The 18,866-nt window shown below is 41.0% G+C and overlaps 1 long non-coding RNA gene across 1 annotated transcript; it reads left to right on the top strand.

Moving 5' to 3' along the window:
* Positions 1-1,088: 1,088 nt before the first annotated feature.
* On the top strand, positions 1,089-15,278 carry LOC103876425. Its single transcript, XR_002516221.2, has 3 exons — positions 1,089-4,919; positions 5,058-5,215; positions 13,240-15,278. It is a non-coding gene; the product is annotated as an uncharacterized LOC103876425 (long non-coding RNA).
* The last annotated feature ends 3,588 nt before the right edge of the window (positions 15,279-18,866 follow it).

The following is an 18,866-nucleotide window of genomic DNA, read 5'->3' as shown; positions in this document are numbered from 1 at the left end:
CCAGACTGGGAGAAAGTATTTACAAAGTATACATCTGATAAAAGGGTTATATCCAGTATACATAATAAAGAAATCTCTCAAAACTCAATAATAAGAAAACAACCCTTTCGAAAAAAGGGGCAAAAGTATTAAACAACCACTTCACTGAAGAAAATATATGAATGGCAAATAGGTATATAAAAAGATGCTCAAGGCTGGGCGCAGTGCCTCATGCCTGTAATCCCAGCACTTTGGGAGGCCAACACAGGCAGATCATGAAGTCAGGAGTTTAAGACCAGCCTGACTAACATGGTGAAACCTGTCTCTACCAAAAATACAAAAATTAGCTGGGCGTGGTTGTGTGCACTGTAATCCCAGCTACTCGGGAGGCTGAGGCAGAAGAATCACTTGGACCCAGGAGGTGGAGGTTGCAGTGAGCTGAGATTGTGCCATTGCACTCCAGCCTGGGTGACAGAGTGAGACTCTGTCTCAAAAAAAAAAAAAAAAAAAAAGTTCAAAATCTTTAGCTACTAGGGTACTACTAAAATCGCTACATATCTATAAGAATGTCTAAAATAAAAAGACTGACCATATCAAGTGTTGGTGAAGGTGAGGAGCAACTTGATCTCTATAGATCACTGACGGGAATATAAGATGCTGAAACCACCCTCTCCTTCCAAAAAGGAAAGTATATGTCCATACAATGATTTTTACACAAATGTTTATAACAAATTTATTTGTAATAGTGTGATGGTTAACTTTAGGCGTGGTCTTGACTGGATTAAGAAACACATAGAAACGGCCCAGTGCGGTGGCTCACACCTGTAGTCCCAGCACTTTGGGAGGCTGAGGCGGGTGGATCACGAGGTCAGGAGATTGATACCATCCTGGCTAACATGGTGAAACCCCGTCTCTGCCAAAAAAAAAAAAACAAAAAAATTAGCCGGGCATGGTGGCAGGCGGTAGTCCCAGCTACTCGGGAGGCTGAGGCAGGAGAATGTCCTGAACCTGGGAGGTGGAGTTTGCGATGAGCCAAGATCATGCCACTGCACTCCAGCCTGGGCGACAGAGCGAGACTCCATCTCAAAAAAAAAAAAAGAAAAAAAAAAAGAAAGAAAAGAAAAGAAATACATAGAAACCTGGTAAAGCATTATTTTGGGGTCTGTCTGTGAGAGTATTTCCAGAGGTTAGCATGTGAGTCTGAGTCAACTAGGTGGGGAAAATCCATCCTCAATATGGGTGGGCACTATCCAATCCAGCAGGGTCTGGAGAGAACAAAAACAATGAAAAAGCAAATATGTCAATCTATCTGCTGAAACTGGGAGACACCCTTCCTCTCTTGTCCTTGGAAAACAAACTATAGACTCCCAACCTTTGGACTCCAAGACTTGCCCCAGCAGCCCCTCTAAGTTCTCAGGCTTTTGGCATTGGATTGAGAGTTAACATCATAGGCTTCCCTGGTTTCAAGGCCTCTGTACTTGGACTGAGCCATGCTACCAGCACCCCAGGGTCTCCTGTTTGCAGATGACCTGTTGCAGGACTTCTCATCCTCCATAATAGTGTGAGCTAACCCCCCTAAATAAGTCCCCTCTCATATATCCATATGTATATACTCTTGATTCTGTCTCTCTGGAGAACCAAGCCAATACAAATAGCCAAAAATTGGAAACAATCCAAATGGCCATCAACAGGTGAATGGATACACAAATTGTGATATATCCATATGATGGAATAATACTTAGCAATAAAAAGGGATGGGCTATTGATACACATAACATGGATCTCAAAATAATGATGCTGAATGAATAAAGCTAGAAAATAAGAGAATATACTGTATGATTCCATTTAAGTAAAACTGCAGAAAATTCAAACTAATTTATAGTGACAGCTGATCAATTGTTGCCTGGGGCAGAGGTTAAGGAGGGGTGTGAGGGAGAGATTACAAATTAATAGGCGTGAGAAGACTTTGGGGAATTATGGCTATGTTCACTATCTTGATTGTGATGATGGTTTTACTAGTCTGTGTTTGTGTTGGTATAGACATAAAAATAGATATATCATTTATGTATATCTAAATTTATAAAAGTATACAGTTTAAATATATGTAGTTACTGTTTGGTCAATTATATATAAATAAAACTTTAAAAATTATATAGGTCCCACAACTTTGTTCCCTTAATTATTCAAGAGTTTAACCAAAGTCTCTGATTATTTTTAAAATATTCACTGTTTCATCCCAAATGACACTACCCATAATTGGAATACTAAAAATTCCTTAACTGCATAATGAATTATTTTTAAGTACACAATGCAAAATGAACACTTATTTATTAAAATGATGTTTTTTAAAAAAACTTTGAAGCGATATCCAGACAAACTATAAAAATCTAACAAGAATTGCAAGCATGTGAAAGTAAAACTAGAATATAAAATGAAAATTACCTACATGTCCAAACAAGAATATACATAGAGGCCTGTGTAACATTTTCAATGGGATTTTCTCTTGGTGCAGTTCTAACCCTGTGATGAAAAATATCTTTTCTTAAAGTGTATAATTACCCTCTGTCACTCTTAAATCTCCTCTGGTGTCTAAGCTCGTTTAATAATGGTGAACAGATGAGCAGAAATTAAAAGTAAAGGCCTTCTACCAATTTAGCCCCCTGCACATAATGTACCTATAATGATAGTTTGATTGCCAGTGCCCATTATTTTGTTGCTGCCTTTTTTTTTCTATTACTGCACCAGAGCCCTGGGTTTCAAAAAGAATGCAGCATCCTGTTTGATAAAACCAGAGCAATTTACATGAACACCAGTTTTAGCCTGTATTAGAAAGATGCACAGAATAAAGTGGAAAACATAATGTAACGCCACGTGGACCATTTAATGTCAGTGGCACTCTTCACTTAAATATCATATTACATTTTGGTTAATTTATTTTCCAAGAAAGAAAAGTGAAAAGCATGACTTTTTTCGGTATAATAAGGGAGGAAAATTGAAGTGTTTATGGATAATAAAATGAATAAGAAAAATATATCGAAATGAGGCTAGAGAGTTCCCTACCACATTTCCCTCAGTGGATATGGAGCAAGTAAAAAATAGATATTTAAGGTAAAGCCAAAAGAGATATTATCCAAGTCTGGTAGAGAGCAGGCAAGTCTTGAAATACCATTATAATTTTAACTATTATTTGGATCGGAAAACCTCCTGTTCTAAGACTATTATCTTCAATTACTCTTATCCAATTATATATGGCATCTTGTTTATATTTCCATTTTTCCCAGGGAAAATTATGATAGTCATAATAACTGCTAGTAAGTCATGTAGGAAAGAAGCCTCCACACTATACATTATGATTGCAGTAAAAATAATAAATTGGGTTTTTCAAATGATTGTGATGACTTCCCCCACTTTTAACACTAAGTAGACCAGTTATTTTAGTGAAGTGTGGACCTGGCCTCAGACAGCTGCCTCAGTTCCCCGTGAGGACGTTGCTCCCCGGGATGCAGTGCTCCCTGCTGATGTGTGGGGAGGACTTCCAGGCCACTGGGCGCGCACGTCTGGGCCGCGGAAGTGGACGTGGGAGTGAAGAGACTCCTAATGCGACCTGACTAATATGCAGCACAAAGTTCTGTGAGAAGATGTGTTATGTAAAACACCACTCACCAGCAAACACACAGTCTCAGTGTGGAGCTGAGGGCTCAGTTATCGCTTCCCCTGCCTGGCAGACCTGAAGGATGTAAACAGCTTGTGGTAATACCAGGGCCCAATCTAGCGCCAGTAAAAGATCTCCCTCTCCACAGGCCTCTGCAATTACTCAGGAGGATTGTAGATGGTTTTCAGTTACCCTAAAAACATCCCGTGTAGGCCCGTCTTGTCCGTGGACAAGCAGACTGTATGGATCATTTGTCTTTCCGTGGACGCTTTTCCTCGCCCTCCACCACCTGTACAAGCAACTCTGGCCCTCGACGTGCATCCCTTCAATCATTATAACCTTCTCCCTCAGTCACTTCCTTGATTTTATAGCAACGTGTGCTCCGTTTTCCCCTTAGATGTTCTGGAGCTTGGATAGGAATTTGAATCCATTCTTTGGGCTGTTTTCTGAGGCCAGTTCTGTGTGGGGTCCTAAAGCTCCTTGTCAATGTGGGAGGCGATTTTGAGGCGATGGAAGCCGCGTTGGCCCTTGCACTCCCGGCTCCCGGGGGCAGTGGGGTTCAGCAGAGAGCACGATTTTACACATATTAAGTGCCTCTGAGTCCTGTAGAGAACCTCCAGCCCCAGACTTCCGCATGAAACAAGGGCGCACAGACTGGAGCTGTGGGGGGCTGAGGAGAGCCGTTTATTTGGAGAGCCTAGCACAGGAGGCGGCCCTGTCTCTATGGCTCTGAAGAGACCGCCTTTAGACTGCTAAGTGCTGCCCTGGTCTCTTTAAGAAGGGTTCAATGTCAGCAAGCTCGAAGCCAAGCAGAAGAAAAACAGCCGAAAGGAAGAAGGCTCGGCGGGAGTGACTCCACTAGGCCAGCCGAGAGCGAACCGGGTCTCTCCTCCTTCACTGAGTAACAGCCAGTGGGGCATGCAGGCACCCCGGCAAGTGCTACTGAGCATCAACTCCTAGGAGCCAGGCCTTACTAAAGGACAAAGGATGAGCACAGGACACAACCCATTCAAAGGCTTCCCAGCCTTAGCCGTGGCCTCCAGCACCTCTCACATAAGCAGCCGGTAATGGAGTCTCCCATGGAGGCGTTGGAGCTCAACCTTCTAAAGCCAGATCCAACAACTACCCATTTGAATAGTTGGCCAGTGGCTCGGAGCCAGGCGTTCCTGTGGCAGGATTACATCTTCCTGTCTTCTTCTTTCTCCTCCTTGGCATTCGTAGACCCAGCAGAGACCCCGCAGGGATGGATAACCTGGTTTTTAGGTGCTGGGAGACGGGGACATACCAGGTAATGACATGCCTGGAAGACACAGCTCTGTCTTCCAGGCCCAGCAGGGAGCCCGCCTCCATAGCAGAGAGGATGGTCGAGCTGACCTAATAAATATTTTCCATCTCTAACCTCAGTAATTATTTTCATGTGTCACAGCTCAGTAAGGAATGATGAAAAATAAAGTTTCCCTGATTAGACAAGACCCGCAGATCACTGGGAGTAGAATCTGAAACTGTTCTCTGTATTGCTCAAGAAGTCATTCTCCACACTCATCAGAGAGCTGATGTCACCTCATCCCTACTCAACTACACAAAGTAAGTGAGTTTCTTTCTTTCCTGATTACATGTCTATTCTTTCCTTGTCATCTCTTACACCCCATCCCTCCCCACTCCAAAATCTACAATAGTGGAGTTTTTATCTGCTCTTTTCTCCTTTGAAGGTTTGAAAACTTACCTATTTCTGTGTGAGAATATCAGATCCCATTCTGCTTACAGCCACAATACTTCTCTGCGGGGTGGGGAATGTGGTCGGATGAGTGGTAGGAAAATGCCTTTCGGAAAATTTTTTGATTTGCTACACTCTATTGAGTCCTAGTGGGAAGTCAGCATCCCTTTACTATTTTGGAAAATTCTCAGAAACGATATGCACAAAAGTTTCAGCAAAATATTTTCCATCCTAATAACTTTTTCTAGATTGTCCCAAGGTAAGAAGAGAGGGGCTAGGGAAGAGAGCCTGTTAAAACATGGTTCTTCCTTCTTCCCCATGCTGGGCTAGGGGCAATGCCATCTCTAAACGAGAATCCCAATTTAGGGAAGCTTTTGGCCCGGGGAAAGAGGTGGTTAGCATAATAAAAAAAGCCTCATTTAAACTATTTGCATTTAATTTCGGTTCAGACCTCCTCAGTAGAGTTTTCTCCACTGTAGATTATTGCACCACAGTGCAAATAATAAAAAACAAACAAACAAGCAAACAAACAAACAAAAACACACAGTGAGCGATGTACCTAGGTCTGGGTCCCATGTGGAGACATTGTGCAGGAACCCCCGTTGGTGAATCCAGCCGGCACATGTGCCCTTCTATTACCCTTGGTGGGTGTACTTGTGTGGGGTAATCTGGGCATGAACAGAAAAGATATGTCGCAGCTGAAGGGGAATAGGAGGGTTTTTTTCCCCCCTTGGGGAAGCTGAATAAACGGTGTATTGTACACCTGTGTTTTGACTGCAGCCCATCGAATGAGGTCAGGTGTGAAATTTTCCATTTGTGGTGACATGTTGGCATTCAGAAAGTTTTGGATTTTGGATCATTGCAGACTTGAAATGTTTGGTTGAGGGATGCTCAACCGGTTTTAGAATTAATGATAAGTTCTCTTCAAGGGCTTATTGCTTAACGAGATCCAACATTGACAGGATACAGACAACCAGAGAAAAAATCATTTTCTAGGGGTTTGTGCTAATGTTGTTTTCCATCACACTGTCCAAGAATCTTCCTAAGGGAGAAGGGCTTTACCTTTGAGAAAACTTCAAAAGTGTGATCTGCTTCCTCAAGTCCAGTCTAAGAGGCAACAAGTTTGGTAGCTAAGTGTGCTGGTTTTGAGGTCAGTATACCTGTGTTAGAGCCAAGAGAAATCTTAGGGAGCCTTTAGTGACATCCTTCTTCTTACAGAAAAGGAAAATGAGGCCACGAGAGGAAAGGTGACTTTCTCGAATGTTTACAGTAGAAGCCATGTCTTCTAAAATTGCTTCTAATGTTTCTTCTCAGAGAACTGGCAGAACTAGCAAAGTATCTCTCCAAACCATAGTCTACTTTTTCTAGTTTTTGTATGAGTCATTTTGTTTTGCTGTGTGTGTGTGTATTTTTTTTTTGAAGTATAACATAGATGCTCACAAGTGCACAAATCATAAGTGTACACCTGGATCCATGTTCATAAAGTGGTCACATCCATATAACCAAACACCCAAGTCAAGAAACAAATTGTTACCAAGTCCCCTCCCACTTTGTTCCCCTTTCCAGTCACTGTCCCACTAAGAATAGCCACTGTTCTGACTTTCCTGGCTTTAAACTTTCGGTAAAGTGGATCATGTGGTATGTGCTCTTTGGTCTGGATTCTTTTGCTCAATGTTGTATTCATGAAATTCATCTCTTGAATTGTATGTAGTAATAGTTTTTTTTATTGACACACAGTATTCCATTATGTAAATACCAAATTTATTTATCCATTCTACTGTCGACATTTGTGTTATTGTCAATTTTTATCTATTATGCATAAAGGAAACATTTTTGTACATGTTTTGTCAGGCATATGTATGTCTCACTGGTGGAGCAGAATTGCTGAGTCATAGAATATTTGTAATTTAGCTTTAGTAGATACTGCCCAACAATTTCCCAAAGCGATTGTACCAATTTACACCTTTACCACCAGTGTATGAGAGTTCTAATTGCTCTATATCCTTGCCAAAACTTGCCACTAACAATGCCTTTCTCAAGAAATAAATTTATTGCTTTACTTCCATTTGTGGAAGTTAGTTAAAGAGGTGAAAAGAAGAATTTTGTCTCAAATTTATTTTATATTTCTAATGGCTTTTGAGATGTCTCAGGTCCCACCCCCTAAAGATTTTCTGTTTTACCGCAGTATTGTCAGTCTTAGGTAAATGACTATAGGAGTATAATTTAGAGTTATAAGAAGGCTATTCCTAGAGGACTTTCTGGCCACACACTTAGCTAAAATATTACAATTAATGATGGCTTCCATTGGCTCTTAAAGTCTTGTGCTTTTCAGGAGTGCTTTATTGAGAAACAAAGATTTACTTTCAGCTAAGACCATAGCTGACAGTTCTGGGCCAGCTTGACGGTAGGTATCCTGATGTTAATTCCAAAGACAGATGCAGAAAGGATATCATCAGTAGGGATGAGGTAGAACACTATCACTCACCCCTTGGGTCAAGTGCTAGCTTGCAGCCTCCACATTTTAGAGACTACTTTATTATCAGAATGTTTACTTGGCCTGTAGAGTTATGGTAAGAGCAGAAAGGAGATAAACTTAACCTTAATACTGGTATTTGAAACCCAGTGTAGACTATTTGAAAACAAAACCTTTAACTGCCACTCAGTCCAAAATTAAAGTTTTGCCCCAAACAGAAACTAATTGATCCAGTGTTTTTATGCTGTATTAACAGCACAATCTATCTAGCTGCATCTCTGAGGCCATCAAAATCAGTACTATTTGGGCCAGCACTCTATAAAAATAATTTAATTTACATCTCCAATACCTGAGATAGATATAAACTCAATTGACTTATAATAGTGACATAATGTAATTTGCTGAAATCTTATACTATGCCAATGCCAGTTGTATAATAATCTCTTTAAATACATTATTATACAGTCCTGTCCTGACAATATCCCTTTGGGAGAGTTACGTTGTCCCCAGTTTGTATATTAGAAAACTGAAGCATAAAAAAGTTAAAAAGACCTTGCCCTTCTATACGTGTCAGCGTAGGGATTCAAGATAAAGTCTGTTGGATTTCAGTTCTCTCACAGGAACCACTGCCCTTGCCTGGCTCCTGCAGAAAACATACAGCTTTTCTTCAAAGGGCTTCAAGCTGGAAAGACCTGCAAGTCGTAATCTGAGCCCTATGTTTATCTCCACCTTTCTCTACCTGTGTCTTCCCCTATCTCTGTGACTCTCTCCACCTCGTTCATGACCTGTCACCCACCAACTTTCTTGTCATGAAAGGTGCGCCTTGTGCATTTGCTTCTCCTGATAAATATCCAACAGAGAAGGCCTCACAAACACATTTTAGTTTGAAGCAGACTCTGCTGCAGCACCATCTGCCAGCTTGATAAAGACAATCCTCCTTTAATTAGGAATGTTGAAATGTTGGAAATCCAGGCCAACTTCTAGTGTTACAGAGAAAACTTAGAGTATGGAATCCTTGGAGGAAGAAGCCGAGAGTTGGGCCCAGATTTTCAGGGAAAACACACCACTTGCCTGAGTTCAGGAGAAATGCGGCCTTGTGTTTGTCCTTGGGAGGCTTCCTGCACCCTCCCAAGTGGCCTCCGTGGTCGCACTGCCAGGGGCCAATGCACTGGGAAAAGTTCTCAGTGTGTTCACATGTTTCTAGCTTGTGTCTTTCCTTACATATGTGTGGGTTTTTTCTTAATAAAGGTTTGGCCAAAACTAACTCTTTTTGAATGTGCAGTTATTGAGCAAATACTAGACATTTCTCCAAAATTCCCATTGAATTTGAATATTCCAGAAAGGCACTTTACCCTGAAGAGAGTTTTACTTCAGGCCTGGGGTGCATTCTTTCTAAAATGGTGGAAATCAAAATTAGGTATACCTGGGAATTATTGCACACATAGTATATATAATTATAGAGTTAATACAATGCCATTTTAAATCATTGAAAGAGAATGTATACTTGAATGTAGTATAGTCACTATAGCCAAACTGATAATTTTTTTCATGTGTTACATAGATTTTAATATAATCAAGCCTTCTAAAATAAAAAACAATTTGGTGCATTATAACGATAGATTTGTTTTATTTCAGCTGTTTAATGTTCCTTGAAGGTAAAGGGGTTGTTTATGTTCTTAAATTTTAGCCATCTTTTATTAATTTAGAAAGTAATGTAATCTATTATTATAACTACCATTTAGCTGAATTGTCTATTTTTAAAACAGTTTTTATAATATGATTTGATAGTAAATGTTAATCATTTCTAGAAAGACGTGTGTCTTGGAACTTAGCAATAATGTTGTACCATGTATAATAATAGTGAGAAGAATAAATCCATGGCAAGTTTTACCTTAGGGAAATGATGTAATATTTCAATCCCCAGACAAAATTCTATGAAAGGAAACCCTTTTTTTTTTTTTTTTTTTTGAGACCAAGTCTTATTGTTATCCAGGCTGAGGGCAATGGCACAATCTTGGCTCACTGCAATCTCCAACTCCCAGGTTCAAGTGATTCTCCTGCTTCAGTCTCCCAAGTAGCTGGGACTAGAGGCGTGTGCCACCAAGCCAGGCTAATTTTTGTATTTTTAGTAGAGATGGGGCTTCGCCATGTTGGCCAGGCTGGTCTTGAACTCCTGACCTTAGTTGATCCACCTGCCTTGGTCTCCCAAAGTGCTGGGATTACAGGCATGAGGCACTGCGCCCGGCCAGGAAATCTTACAAGAACTTTAATATCTCAACACTGCCACATTCCTTTATTGCTTAATATAAGATATAGCCATTCATGTTTCTTTAGCTAAAACCACTGAAGAGCTAGAAATAAGCTGAACAAACGTAATTAATTTCACTTGACTGTAATATACAACACCGCAAACACACTGACACACACTCCCTCCTAGATGGGCCCACACAGAGCAGGAATGAAGATACAGTTTTCAACACATATAATACAGGTAGTATTAAGTTTTACCAGTCAGAATAAGATAAAACTTTTTTGATTTTTTTAATTCCCCATAAGTATATAGCAGGTTCTAGTCCTAAAGGATTCAATATCATGCTAAAAATAAGTCACGGTGAAAGGAAACCCCTATTAGCCCCTATTATGGCATATCTCCTTAAATTTGAGTCAGGGCTGACATTTTTGTTTTTATGAAAGTGCTGTAATATACATAACAATGAAGACCTTTGACCCTAATCACTTCTTGCAGGATTCTGTTGTACCTGGTGGAATCCATAGATCACTGATCTGTCAATTGCAGGCTTTTGTGGGACACGTGTTGTCCCAAGGACAGTCAGCCACCAGCACTGCACCTGCATGTACCAGTTTGCTATCCTTGTTATCAAAATTAATCCGGCTTAAAAAAATTATTTCAGAGCTTCAAGTGATAACAACATTCAAAATTTGACAGACAAATAAATCATCAATCCTAATTTATGTCCTTCACAGTAGAGATATTGGGGAAAACACTATTGTACAGTCCACATCATCAATGTCAAGTTTTTTATATGTGCTCTGCGTTACCAACTAAAGTTATAAGTTGTTTTCAAGAATGACGTTGAATTTTACATATCCTGTTGAAAACCAATCTTATTATAACTTCTACTTTTTCCAGCTTCATCCTTTTTATCTCAGTGATTACTAAATCCTGTCAATTCTTCCACCTACATTTTCTCTCTAAATCTTTGCTTTCCATCTTCATTACCTCTGTTTTACTGGAGAGTAATAGCAATGGAGCTAAAATTGGTCTTCTCTACACTTTCACAAGTTTATTAAACATCTACTTTATGCCAGACCTTGTATTGACTCAAACAGAAATTTGAAAATAATGTGCATATGGCATGCTGTATTAGTCTGTTCTTGTCCTGCTATAAAGAAATGCGAGTCGGGGTAATTTGTAAAGAGAAGAAGTTTAATTGGCTCATGGTTTGGCAGGAAGCATAGTGACTTCTGCTTCCCGGGAGGCTTCAGAGAGCTTTCAGTCCTGGTGGAAGGCAAAGCGGAAGCAAGACTTCTCACGTGGCCAGAGCAGAAGGAAGAGAGAGAGGATAGAGGTGCTAAACACTTTAAAAACAACCAGATCTCACAATAACACACTCACTCACTATCATGAGAAAAGCACCCAGGGAGGTGATGGTGGTAACCCATTCATGAGAAATCTGCCACCACGATCCAGTCACCTCCCACCAGGGCCCACCTCCAACACTGGGTATTATAACTTAACATGAGATTTAAACGGATCTGTGACGTGGGACACAGATTCAAACCATATCAAGCACTTATGAAGTCACAATGGCTAGATGGTGGGTGCTAGAGGAGAATGGCAAAATTCGAGGAGGGAACTCAGAAGCATAGAAGTGAATCTCAACTTAGCCAAGTGATTATAGCCAAAAGTCAGAGAGCAAGGCAAAAACATCTCAAAAAGTTTCATTGCCCAGCCAGGCATGGTGGCTCATGCCTATAATTCCCACACTTTGGGAGGCCGAGGTGGGTGGATCACCTGAGGTCAGGAGTTCGAGACCAGCCTGGCCAAGATGGTGAAAACCCATCTCTACTAAAAATACAAAAATTAGCTGGGTGTGGTGGCAGGCGCCTGTAATCCCAGCTACTCGGGAGGCTGAGGCACGAGAATCGCTTGAAAAAAAATGGGAGACGGAGGTTGCAGTGAGCCGAGATTGTACCATTGCACTCCCTGGGAGACAGAGCAAGACTCTGTCTCAAAAAAAAAAAAAGTTCTGTTGCCCTTGAAAATTTTCCATGAAGGTGTCATGTTGGTACCATGTGCCATCTGTCAATAAATTCATCCCAGGCAGGCTTTTCTCCCACCTTTGTGGAGAAGGCTGTTCCTTCAGTTGAGTGCCAGATGAAAAAAAATGGCTTCCATTTTGAATTCATGGGGTACCAAAAATACATCTGTTGAAACACTGGCATTCCATTCAGTGTGGTGAAATTGTTCACCCCATGAAAGGCCTGAAGAAACTGTTGAGTGAAAGAGCAAGTTACATTTCCCATCTTCTTCTCACTTTAGGACATGCTCTCACTCAGTAAAATGAAATGTTTAAGTTTTGCCTGCAGTATTTCAGCATTTAAATTGCAGTTTTGGCAGGGAGTGGTGGCTAATGCCTGTAATCCAATAATCCAACACTTTGGGCAGCTGACGGAGGCAGATCACCTGAGGTCAGGAGTTCGAGACCAGCCTGGGCAACATGATGAAATCCCATCTCTACTAACAATACAAAAATTAGCCGACGTGGTGGTGGGCACCTGCAATCCCATCTACTCTGGAGGCTGAGGCACAAGAATTGCTTGAACCCAATGGATGGACGTTGCAGTGAGCTGAGATTACACCACTGTACTCCAGCCTGGGTGACAGAGCAAGACTGAAATTGCAATTTTGTTAATTAGCCGGGTGTGGTGGCACTCACCTATAGTCCTAGCTACTTGGGAGGCTGAGGTAGGAGGATCCCTTGAGTTCAGGAGTTCCAGGTTACAGTGAGCTATGATTGCGTCACTGCATTCCAGCTTGGGTAACAGAGCACAAGACCCTGTCTCCCTCTCAAAAAATAAAATAAAAGCAAAACAAAATTTAAAAATTAATTGCAATGTTGTTACTCTTGATTCTTCTGTCAGGCATTAATATTTGACTTTTAGAAAATCAAAGCTGAAAGCGTGAACATTATTATTTGGTCACAAGTGTTTAAAGGAGTTTACCATTATCAGATTAGTGATTTAGAATGGTGAGTTGTAGCTTGGAGGAGGTATATAAGGGAGGGATAGAGGACATAGCATTGGATATTGTCACAAAGGCTTAAGAGGGCTGTCAATTTTATCACCTACATTTTTTCTCTAAATCTCTCTTTTCCATCTCTGTTACCTCATTGACAGTTTTTTCAGGCCTTTCATGGGGTGGACATCTTACCACACTGAATGGAATGCCAGTATTTCAACAGATGTATTCCTAGTACACCATACATTCAAAGTGGAAGCCAATTCTTTTCATCTGGTACTCAACTGAAGGAACAGCCTTCTCCACAAAGGTGGGAGAAAAGCCTGTCTGGGAAGAATTTATTGAGAGATGGCACATGGTGCCAACATGGCACCTTCATAAAAGATTTTCAAGGGCGATGAAACTTTTTGAGACTTTTTTTGCCTTGCTCTTTGACTTTTGGCCATAATCACTTGGTTAAGTCTGATTCCATTGCGATGCTTCTGAGTTTCCTTCTGGAATTTTGTCATTCTCCTCTAGCACCCACTGTCTAGCCTTTGTGACTTCATCAGTGCTTCACATGCATGCTCTTTTCACATTTCTGTTTGAGTCAGTACAAGGTCTGGCATGAAGCAGATGTTTAATAAACATGCAAAAGTGTGGAGAAGACCAATTTTAGCTCTATTGGTATGTCAATAATTTTTACTTAGCATTATGATCATTATATTCATGTGCAATTGGAACTAAAAAAAATCCCTCACTTGGCACTGAAGCATGACAAATATAATTTTTGGGGAAACTCCCCAAGTTTCTCTAAGCACCATGTGGAGGCCTCATGGACCCAGAGTTCCTGACTTGTCTGAAGTATAGCTACATAACCAAAGAGGGGGACTGTATTATGCCTACAGGAGTCCCTTTAAGAGGTATAAATGAGATTTCCCTGGTTCTGTTCTTTGCAGTGAAGCTTTTTGCTGCGACTTTAACGTGAGCAGGAGTGTCTCCATTTCAGAAATACAAGTGCAAACAATCTGTGTGTCTGCATAACATTTCTTTAAAGTCAGAAGAGTTTATGTGAAGTGTGGTAGCCCTGGGAGGGGGCTGAAGACTGGCTAACCCTACCACAGAGCCTGTAGGAACCCAGTGGCCTCACTGACTTTCCACCAAGGTTTGTGTCAAGGTTTGTGGGGGTTGTTTCATACCAAATAACTCAGACAGAGGATTAAACACATTTCTATGCAACTGTGGCAGATTTGGGTTTTATTTTTACCCCACAGTCCTTAAATTACAATACCTCTTTTGATGTGGCATATGCACATTGTGTATTCTTAACTGCTTATTTGGATACATTTGGGACTCTCAGAAGCCTTTTTTTTTTCACTATAGATGCCAATAAATATGTCTGCAGGGCGAAAGGAGACTGTACTTTTAGATTCCTGGCTTGAGGATCCTAACGAGGTTTTTAAAATTTATAACCTAATAATGAGCTGTGTCTACCACTGCATCATACTGAAAGAGTTTTATTTTCCTTAAAAGGAAAGATGCAGGATTTTTGGGTCTAAAAATGACCTGTTATAGTTTCCCATCTGGAAATTCTAACTACCTTCATTGTCTGGTGTTCCCTTATTGCTGTCCCCGAAAATTAAAACTGTGGAGAAGCTCCATTGAACAAGAGCCATAGACTCTCGGTTAAAGTCCTTTTCCTTCTTCACTAATAGCTAACTTTATCCTAAGGCCACTACATCCTTGTTCCTGTTGTCCTTTGACTTACAGTTACAATATTATATTTTTTCTATTTGACGTGTGCCATATTTTGAATGCTTGTGTCCCATCAAATATGTATGCTAAAATCCTAAACTCCAAGGTTAAGAGGTAGAGCCTTTGGGAGGTGGTTTGGTCTTGAGGGCTCTGTCCTGATGAATGAGATTAGTACTCCTATAAAAGAAACCCAAGGGAACTTGCTTCCCTCTCCCACAGTGAAGATACTCCCTGTGAATCAGAAAACATGCTCTCACTAGACACCAAATATACCAGTGCCTTGATCTTGGACTTGCCAGCCTCCAGAACAGTGAGAAGTAAATGTTTGTTGTTTACAAGCCATACAGTTTGTGGCATTTTTGTTATACCACTTCGAATAAACTAAGACAATATCTAGGGCATTTGTAATATTTTTGCCATCACAAGTAATTCTGAAAATATTTTAAAATAAATGAATACTGATATAGAAATTCCAGAAATGATAAGTACTATGGTTTGAATATTTGTCCCCTCCAAAACTCATGCTAAAACTTAATCCCCGCTGGGCACAGTGACTCATGCCCGTAATCCCAGCACTTTGGGAGGCCAAGGTGGGTGGATCACCTGTGTTTGGGAGTTCAAGACCAGCCTGACCAATGTAGAGAAACCCTGTCTGTGCTAAAAATACGAAATTAGCTGGGCATGAGGAAGCATGCCTGTAATCCCAGATACTCGGGAGGCTGATGCAGGAGAATCGCTTGAACCTGGGAGGCAGAGGTTGTGGTAAGCCGAGATTGTGCCATTGCACACCAGCCTGGGCAACAAGAGTGAAACTCTGTCTCAAAACAAACAAAAAAACAAACAAAAATTAAAAAAAACTTAATCCCCAATATAACAGTATTAAGAGTTTGGGTCTTTAAGAAGTGATAAACCATTCATAGGTTAATGGATTAATGGGTTATTGAAGGAGTGGATTAGTTATCATGAACATGGGGCTTTTGTAAAAGCCACTGTGGCTGTCTCTTGTGAGCCCCTTTGCTGTGTGATGCCCTGCGCCACCTCCTCGGTACTCTGCAGAGTCCTCACCAGCAAGAAGGCTCTCATCAGATTTGGCCCTTGACCTTGGACTTTGCAACCTCCAGTGCTGTAAAAAATGAATTTCTTTTCTTTATAAATTACCCAGTCTTAGGTATTCAGTTATAGTGACAGAGAATGGACTAAGACAACAAGAAAGCTGCCAAGATGAATCATGGTGCACTCAAAGTGACTATAAAAGAACAAATGGGGGCTGGGCGCGGTGGCTCACGTCTGTAATCCCAGCACTTTGGGAGGCTGAGACGGGTGGATCATGAGGTCAGGAGATCGAGACCATCCTGGCTAACAGAGTGAAACCCCATCTCTACTAAAAATACAAAAAAATTAGCCAGGTGTGGTGGCAGGCACCTATAGTCCCAGCTACTTGGGAGACTGAGGCAGGAGAATGGCGTGAACCCGGGAAGCAGAGCTTGCAGTGAGCCGAGATTGCGCTACTGTGCTCCAGCCTGGGCAACAGAGCAAGACTCCATCTCGGAAAAAAAAAAAGAAAAAGAAAAAGAAAAATGGGTAGGGGAATTGATGCTGTAGAGGAGAAGAAATATTTTCATCATCAATCACTAGGTTCATGGCTGAGACCCCTATGACAAAAAATACATTAACAAGGGAAAAGCCTACAAAAGTATTTAGTAAGTTTGGCATGACATGGGAACCTTTCTAAGGAAATGGAGACCCCCTCCTGCAAAATGGGTAAACCTGTATATATTTTATGCTAGGTTGGAAGAAAATGTGGATAGTCATAGGAAACTATGATTGGATTAAAAAGTATAATCTCATGGTCATAAACTGGGAGAAAACTCCCAAAGTTTGTTCAGAGACTTCTCTGTAACACTGTGTCTTCAGACATAAGGATGTTCTTTCCTCCCAGTATAGAAAGGGCACCTCTTGAATGAGGGTCTTATGATCTGCGTCAGAGGAAGGTCAGTGTGATGGTTAATATTGAGTGTCAACTTGATTGGACTGAAGGGTGCAAAATATTGTTCCTGGGTGTGTCCATGAGGGTGTCACCAAAGGAGATTAACATTTGAGTCAGTGAACTGGGAGACGCAGACCCACCCTCAACCTGGGTGGGCACCACCCAAAGCTGCCAGCACAACTAGGATAAAAGCAGGCAGAGGAACATGGAAAGACTAGACTGGCTTAGTCTGCCAACCTACATCTTTCTCCTGTGCTGGGTTCCTCCTGCCTTTGAACATCAGACTCCAAGTTCTTCAGCTTTTGGACTCTTGGACCTTTGACCACAGATTGAAGGCTGAACTGTCTGCATCCCTACTTTTGAGGTTTTGGGACCTGGACTGGCTTCCTTGCTCCTCAGCTTACAAATGGCCTGTTGTGGGACTTCACCTTGTGATCATGTGAGTCAATATTCCTTAATAAACTCCCCTTTACCTATACATCTATCCTGTTAGTTCTGTCCCTCTAGAGAACCCTGACTAATACAGTCAGAAACTTCTTCCTGGGTTTTATGGCCTGCTTCAGGGGGAAGGCCAAGAGAAGTTGAGAGAGTGACCTTCCTGCTTCTGTGGTTTTCTCAAATGCCAAGATGCCATAATTGGCAATAGTGTGTCCTGACCCTCATTATGCTTATGCTGACCAGTGACCAAGGTCTTCCAATTTGGAGGCTCAAAGCTATGACCTTCAAGTTCATTGTCTAGTGCTTACAATTTCTCATTCATTTTCACTGTTGAAGAAGGCCATTTAAGTTCATCAGTGACACTTTGATGACCTGGCATATTTTTAGCCTCTGGAGCCTTGCATGTGAGGCTAGAGGCAGGAGATCGGGGTTGTGGTTCAGCTTCACTGCCAAGCATAGCATTGTGTGTTACCTCGACTTTTTTCTGGAGTTCTCAAGGTCCTAATTGAGTAATCCTATTAGTGGTGTATTTTAGGAGAAAATATTGTAGGGGAAAGAATGAATACTGCTCCATAATCATGCAGAGTAAACTTCGTATTACAATAATCTACCATCAGTCATCATGCAAAATGACATGTCTTGTTGACTTGGAAAAGAAATCATTTGAAAGCTTTATCCTTTTCTTTTTTGTCTATTTGGAGTTTTCTATTGTATACATTTTAGTCATTCTTTGGATCTTGTCAAATTTGAAACATCTTAGTAAAGAAGACAATTTCCTTTTTTTTTTCTTTTTCTTTTTCTTTTTTTTTTTTTTTTGAGATGGAGTCTTTCTCAGTCACCCAGGCTGGAGTACGGTGGCTCAATCTCGGCTCACTGCAAACTCCGCCTTCCAGGTTCACGCCATTATCCTGCCTCAGCCTCCTGAGTAGCTGGGACTACAGGCGCCCGCCACTATGCCCGGCTAATTTTTTTGTATTTTTAGTAGAGAGGTGGTTTCACCGTGTTAGCCAGGATGGTCTCGATCTCCTGACCTCGTGATCCGCCCGTCTCGGCCTCCCAAAGTGCTGGGATTACAGGCGTGAGCCACTGTGCCCGGCCAAGAAGACAATTTTCTTTGAAATTTTATAGGAAAGATAGTGATAATGGATGGGTGGGAACTTCTTTCAGATCTTACTTGATTCGGCTACTTAGTGAGCTTCTGAGTTACGGAGTAAATTTTTGTTGGTAACTTTACAAAACCATTTTGCCCTTTGTTCAAAAACCCTCTCACATTTTCAGACAAGTTTTGTCCGAATCCTAAAAAATGTAGAAATTCTTAGAAAAATAAAATAGAGGAGTATATGGATATATGGACAAAAGAAAGATAAAATTTCTTACTTAATGTATTATTGTATAACTTCCCAGAGGGGGAAGTCCACTTTGAATTCTATTGTGTAGATGGAATGACTATATATGCAAATTGCTTATGATATTTCTCTGTTTATATGCATGTATGTGTATGGAATCTGTGGGCTTTTTTGTGTGGGTGAATATGTGGTCAAATTATGTGGATGGGCTTGTTTGTTGGGAAATATGGGGTGTATACAGGAAATTAGGAATGAGAAGCCCTTATGGTTTTACTTTAAC

The sequence above is a fragment of the Papio anubis genome, chromosome 10 (assembly GCF_008728515.1).
Source record: "Papio anubis isolate 15944 chromosome 10, Panubis1.0, whole genome shotgun sequence".
Taxonomy (NCBI): domain Eukaryota; kingdom Metazoa; phylum Chordata; class Mammalia; order Primates; family Cercopithecidae; genus Papio; species Papio anubis.
Note: the sequence above shows the minus strand (reverse complement) of the source record. Positions and strands in the feature narration are given on the sequence as shown.